The sequence below is a fragment of the Marmota monax genome, unplaced genomic scaffold, assembly GCF_021218885.2.
Source record: "Marmota monax isolate L192 unplaced genomic scaffold, Marmota_monax_Labrador192_F-V1.1 WCK01_AAM20220418_F8-fsc00138, whole genome shotgun sequence".
Taxonomy (NCBI): domain Eukaryota; kingdom Metazoa; phylum Chordata; class Mammalia; order Rodentia; family Sciuridae; genus Marmota; species Marmota monax.
In genome coordinates, this window is record NW_026692763.1 from 1,442,480 (window position 1) to 1,449,526 (window position 7,047).

Sequence of the window (7,047 nt, forward strand, 5' to 3'; positions counted from 1 at the left end):
CAAGACCCTGTCTTTTTTTTTTGTTTGTTTGTTTGTTTTTTTGTTTTTTTTTTTTTTGTTTTGTTTTTTAAAGTGTAGATACCCTAGTTGTTTGATTTTGGTGTACACTTATTTTCTTTTTTTTTTTTTTAATATTTATTTTTTAGTTTTCGGCGCACACAACATCTTTGTTTGTATGTGGTGCTGAGGATCGAACCCGGGCCGCACGCATGCCAGGCGAGCGCACTACCCCTTGAGCCACATCCCCAGCCCAAGACCCTGTCTTTAAATAAAATATAAAAAGGGTTGGGGGTGTAGTACAGTGATTAAGCACTCCTGAGTCCAATCCCTGGTACCAAAAGAAAAAAGAGTTAACATGGGAAAATGCTTGTGGTATTTGAATAAAGTAGAAAAAGGCAAATTGTACTTAAATTGAAGTAGTGTTGGTAGTGGCTATATTAATGTTAGACTTATTGGGGGGGGCGGTACTGGGGATTGAACTCAGGAGCACTTGACCTCTGAGCCACATTCCCAGCCCTATTTTGTATTTTATTTAGAGACAGGGTCTCACTGAGTTGCTAAGTGTCACGCCTTGCCTGCAGCTGACTTTGAACTGTGATCCTCCTGTCTCAGCTTTCCATTAGGATTACAAGGCCTGTGCCACCTTGCCCAGCTGATTGTTTGTTTTTTTTTTTTAATGTGGTTTAAAATACATAAGATGCTTTAGTATTTAAAAGAAGAAAAGAACAAAAGGATGATAAATCTATAGTGCTTTGAGATGTACTAATTCTGTGTTTGAAGACTACTTTAAGCTTCAAGTGAACAAAAAATTGTTTCTTTAGGTTGAGATACTAAAAACAGAGACTTGGTTATATGTGAAATCTTTTTTTTTGGGGGGGGGTACCAGGGATTGAATTTAGGGGCACTTGACCCCTGAGCCACATCCCCAGCCCTGTTTTGTATTTTATTTAGAGACAGGGTCTCACTGAATTGCTTAGTGCCTCGAAGTTGCTGAGGCTGACTTTGAACCTGAGAACCTCCTGCCTCAGCCCCCTGAGCTGCTAGGATTACGGGCATGCGTCACTGCACCCAGCCAGTATATATGAAATCTATTTTCAATTTTTCTCATCCTTCATTTACATTGTTTTTGGCTTAATTAACAACATAATTATAAATGTTAAATTCCATGTGAATTTTACACATGAATAAAAAGTAGTAGTATTTCCAAAGTATAGTTTTTTTGGTACCAGGTATTTAACCCAGGGGCATTTAACCACTGAGCCATGTCCCCTGCCCCACCCTTCCTTTAATTTTTCATTTTGAGATAGGGTTTTGCTAAATTGCCCCTCCTTTAATTTTTTCATTTTGAGATAGGGTCTTGCTAAATTGCTGAGCCTGGCCTTGAACTTGCAGTCCTCTTGACTCAGCCTCCTGAGTTGCTGGGAATTATAGACACGTACAACCATGCCCTGCTAGATGGCCTTTTATTATTATTATTATCTCATTTAATTTTCTCCCAATATTTTATTTAGTATCAACATCTTAGTTGATAATGTTTAAGTAAGAATTAATAATTGGAATATCTTACAAGACCTTTCTTTTTGAAAATGAAAATATTCAAACAAAAAGATCATAATTGGTTTCTAAGAAGATAGGTTGGGAAAGCCTCTCAGAAGTTTAATTATGGTAACTACCTGCTTAGGAAAACCACTTATCTAGTTTGTAGTAATAAAATAACATGTTTTAAAAGGAATAATGAGTAACCTGTCACAAATCTTAGATTTGAATTTTGTTTAGTTGAAAAAAATTCTAGAATATTCAAGACCCTAGGTTGATCCCCACTCAGCATTGCCAACAAAAAGAAAAAAGAAAAAAAGGTATGACAAAACTTAGCAGCATAAAAAATTGAAGCAATGCTTACTGGGAAATATTGATAAGTATTAATTTGTTTATTTTTTCCTCCTTTTACATTTTGTATTAGTGAATTATAGTTATACATAATGATGGGATTTGTTGTTACATATTTGTGCATGTACACAATATAACTGGGCCAGTATCACTCCCCAGCACTTCTTCCCTCTCCTCTATTCCCATGCCTTTCTTCTACTGATCTACCTTTGAATTTCATGAGATCCCTGCCCTCTCCACCCCTCCCTTGACCTTCTGAATTTGGGTTATTTCCCTTAACATAATGGTCTCAATTTCATTTTTCTTTATGGCTCAGTAAAACTCTATTGTGTATGTATATCACATTTTCTCTATCCATTCATCTATTGATTTACACTTAGGCTGGTTTCACATAGTTTGGCTATTTTGAATTGTGCTGCTATAAACATGAATATGCCTGTATCACTATAGTATAATGATTTTAATTCTTGAGGATAAATACTGAGGAGTGATATAGCTGGGTCATATGGTGGTTCCATACCTAGTCTTTTTTTTTTTAATTTATTTTTATTCTGCTTTGTTATATATGACAGCAGAATACATTACAATTCATATTACACATATAGAGCACAATTTTTCATATCTCTGGTTGTACATAAAGTATATTCACATTTTTCATGTATTCATACATGTACTTAGGGTAATGATGTCGATCTCATTCCACTGTCTTTTTTTTACCCCCATGCCCCCCTCTTTTCCCCTTCCATGACTTTGCCCTATCTAGAGTTCGTCTAATCCTCCCATGTTCCCTCTCCCAACTCCACTATGAATCAGCCTCTTATATCAGAGAAAACATTCAGCATTTGGTTTTTTGGGACTAGACAACTTCTTAGCATTATATCCTCCACGTCCATTCATCAACCTGCAAATGCCATGATTTTATTCTCTTTTGTTGCCGAGTAATATTCCGTTGTGTATATATACCACATTCTCTTTATCCATTCATCTACTGAAGGACATATAGGTTGGTTCCACGGTTTAGCTGTTGTGAATTGTGCTGCTATAAACTTTGATGTGGCTGTATCCCTGTAGTATGCTGTTTTTAAGTCCTTTGGGAATAGACTGAGGAGTGGGATAGCTGGGTCAAATGGTGTTCCATTCCCAGTTTTCCAAGGAATTTCCATACTGCTTTCCATAATGGTTGCACCAGTTTGCAGTCCCACCAGCAATATATGAGTGTGCCTTTTTCCCCACATCCTCACCAACACTTATTGTTTGTATTTCTTTCTTTTTTTTTTTTTTAAAGAGAGAGAGAGAGAGAGAGAGAGAGAGAGAGAGAGAATTTTAATATTTATTTTTTAGTTATTGGCGGACACAACATCTTTGTTTGTATGTGGTGCTGAGGATCGAACCCGGGCTGCACGCATGCCAGGAGAGCGCGCTACCGCTTGAGCCACATCCCCAGTCCCTTGTTTGTATTCTTAATAGCTGCCATTCTAACTGGAGTGAGATGAAATCTTAGATTAGTTTTGGTTTGCATTTCTCTAGTTGCTAGAGATGTTGAACATTTTTTCATATATTTGTTGATTGTGTATCATCTTCTGAGAAGTGTATTCAGTTCCTTGGCCCATTTATTGATTGGGTTATTTGGTTTTTTTTGGTGTTTATCTTTTTGAGTTCTTTATATACTCTAAAGATTAGTGTTCTATTTAATTCATATCTAGTCTTTTGAGGAACCTCTATACTGATTTCCATAGTGCTTATACTAATTTACAATCATTTCAACAGTGTAAAAGTGTTCCCTTTTCTCCACATCCTCTTCAGAATTTATTATTGTTTGTTTTTGATGGCTGGTATTCTGACTGGTGTAAGATGAAATCTCAGTATGGTTTTGATTTGCATTTCCCTAATTGCTAATGATTGGAACATTTTTTCATATATTTATTGGCCATTTGTATTTTTTCTTTTGAGAAATGTCATTTAATTCATTTACCCATTTATTAGTTGGGTTATTTGGGGAGGGGGTTATTGTTGTTTTGCATTCTTTATATATTCTGGATATTAATTTGGCAGAAGAATAGTAGCAAAGATTTTCTCCCATTCTGTAAGTTCTCTCTTCACATTCCATTCCTTTGCTGTGCAGAAGCTTTTTAATTTGATGTCATCTCATTTATTAACACTTGGCATTGCTTCCTGAGTGTTAGGAGTCCTACTGAAAGTTGTTGCCTGTGCCTTTATGCTGGAGTGTTGGCCCTACGTTTTCTTTTAGGACTTGCATAGTTTCTGGTCTAATTCCTATGTCTTTGATCCATTTTGCGTTGATTTTTGTGCAGGGTGAGAGATAAGAGTCTACTTTCATTCTTCTATGTATGGATAACCAGTTTTCCCAGCACCACTGGTTCAAAAGCCTGTCTTTTCTCGAGTGAATGTTTTTGGTATATTTGTTAAGGATCAGATGATTGTAGATATGTGGATTTGTCTCTGTGTTCTTCTATTCTGTTTCATTGGTTTTATTATTTTATCATGAGTTCCCTTCAGATATATGTAGAAATTCAGATCATTTATATGCCTACCACATTCTCATCATTTATTATATCTTGAATTAAGATAAATATTTTAGTGAATGAATTTTTTACATTTTTATTTAAAAGAAAAACTGAATCCTTAAAGATGTGTAAATTTAATTCTGTATGAATTGGGTATTTTATAGAAATATTAAAATAATGGGAAAATTATTTTACAGATACTTGTATAGAAGTGGGGGGTACCAAGGTTGAACTGGGAAAAATAGTCTCTGAGCTACATCCCCAGTTCTACATGTTTTGTTAAACTTGGAAAATATTGAGAAGCATAAAAAGAACTTAAAATTTGTCCTTCATTCTACCACTGAGAAATTACCACATTTAACAATTTAATCTCTCTCAGAAGAAATCATGTTTAATCTGTATCCTCCTTCAACTTTCATATAAAATGCCTTTCTAAACCTATTTTATTAACATTTTTACACTTAGAATACAAATTTTTTTAAATTTACTTTTTTTATTTTTTGTAGTTGTAAAATAGACAGAATGCCTTTATTTGTTTATTTTTATGTGGTTCTGAGGATCAAACCCAGTGCCTCACACATGCTAGGCAAGGTCTCTGCCACTGAACTATGGCCCCAACCCCTTTTTTATTTAAAAAAAAAAAATTGTTATATATGGACACAATACCTTTGTTTGTTTGTTTGTTTTATATGTGGTGCTGAGTATCAAACCCAGTGCCTCACACGTGCTACACAAGCACTCTACCACTGAGTCACAACCCCAGCCCTAGAATACAAATTCTTATTTATTTATTTGTTTGTTTATTTATTTATTAGTTTTTTAGATTAATACAATATCTTTATTTTATTTTTATGTGGTTCTGAGGATCGAACCCAGTACCTCATGTGTGCTAGGCGAGTACTCTACCACTGAGCCACAATCCCAAATTTAAATTTAAATCCCAGTTTTAAATTCTTAAAACTCTTATTTTTACCTATTTATTTTTTGGGGGTACTGGAATTCTTTTGTTTCCCCTTTTTGAAACAGGGTCTCCCTAATTTGCCCAAGCTTGCCTCAAATATATAGTCTTCTTGCTTTAGCCTCCTGAGTTGCTGGGATTGCAGATGTGCTTGCTACTGTGCCCAGCTTAATTCTTAAACTCTTCTTACTCCAGTGCATTCTGGCGTGTTTATACATTCCCAGATACCACTTATTATTTCTCCATGCCTTTCCACCTTTCCTGTGTTAAAAAATATGTTTTCCTGCCTTGTGCATCTGGTCAACTTCTATTGTTCCTTTAAAATCCAGTATATAAACCATCTTTTTTTGAGAAGATTTCTTTGCCCCTTAACACTTCCATATAATATAAATGATTTCATCCTATATCTATAAATCTCTTGTGTGTTATTATATTCTATTGCAACCTTGTATGTGCTTTCTATGTAAAAGATGTGTATTTTTTAAAGGGCACTTTTATAAACTTGATGTATAAAAAATAAACATTTGTTCAGCTAGATTTCTGTAGAGAACAATGACTATTGAAAATATGGATAGGACTTTGAAATCACATTAATTACAGTTAATAACCAAAATTCCATTGTTATATCTAACAAAATTAATAATAACTTTGTAGTTCATATCTAAATTTCCCCTATTATCTCAAAAAAGTCTCCCACCCCCTCTGTATTGGGGATTGGACCCTGAGGTGCTTTACCACTGAGCCACATCCCCAACCCTTTTTTAAATTTTGAGACAGGGTCTAAGTTGCTGAGGGCCTTGCTGAGACTGGCCTTGATACTGTGATCCTCCTGCCTTAGCCTCCCGAGTTGCTGAGGTTACACTGTGCAGGGCAAAACAATACTCTTTACAGTTGGTTTATTTGGATTGAAGCCCAAACAAGGTCCATACATTTGGCTAATTGCCTTTTAAGCTTTCTTTTCTATCAGTACCCTTTACCTTATTTTAATTATGAGTTGAATCATTCGCTATAGAAATGTCTAAATTCTGGGTTTGGCTGATTATATCATCATGGTGTCATTTATATTTTCCTCTCTTCTACTTGCTATTTTCTATAATATATTTTCTACAAACTGATAGTTAGATCCAGAAGCATGATTGTATTTAGGTTCAGTTTTTTTTCAAGGATTTTTCATAAGGGTTACTGTATACTTCCTTTTGCATTACATTAAGACATTTATAATGTGTTATCCCACTTTAAGGTAATATTAATATTAGTTGGTAGATTCAAGTGTTGTCAATCCAGTCATCCAATAAAAGTTCTCCTTCAACCTTTTTTTTTTTTTTTTTTGGTACCAGGTATTGAACCCAAGGACACTTCACCACTGAGCCACACCCCCAGCCCTATTTATTTATTTATTTATTTATATTTTGAGATAGGGTCTTGCTAAGTTGCTTAGGGCCTCAACCTCCTAAGCCACTGAAATTACAGGCATGTAGCACCACACTCATCTTCCTTCAACTTTTAAAAACTGGACTTTATTATATATTTTTCTATATAAATTATTTACTTATTTATAATACTTTCCAATTTTCCATAATGAATTATGATGGTCACCCAGCCACTATTGATTTATCGTACATAGTCTCTTAACTTTTTATGAGATTATCATAGTTTTTTGTTTTTCATTTAAGGGTT

At 34.7% G+C, this 7,047-nt stretch overlaps 1 protein-coding gene across 4 annotated transcripts in view; it reads left to right on the top strand.

Annotated features, from left to right (window-relative positions):
* Window positions 1–7,047, top strand: part of Taok1 (TAO kinase 1) — a 131,865-nt gene that overhangs the window by 114,747 nt on the left and 10,071 nt on the right. The window lies entirely within an intron of this gene.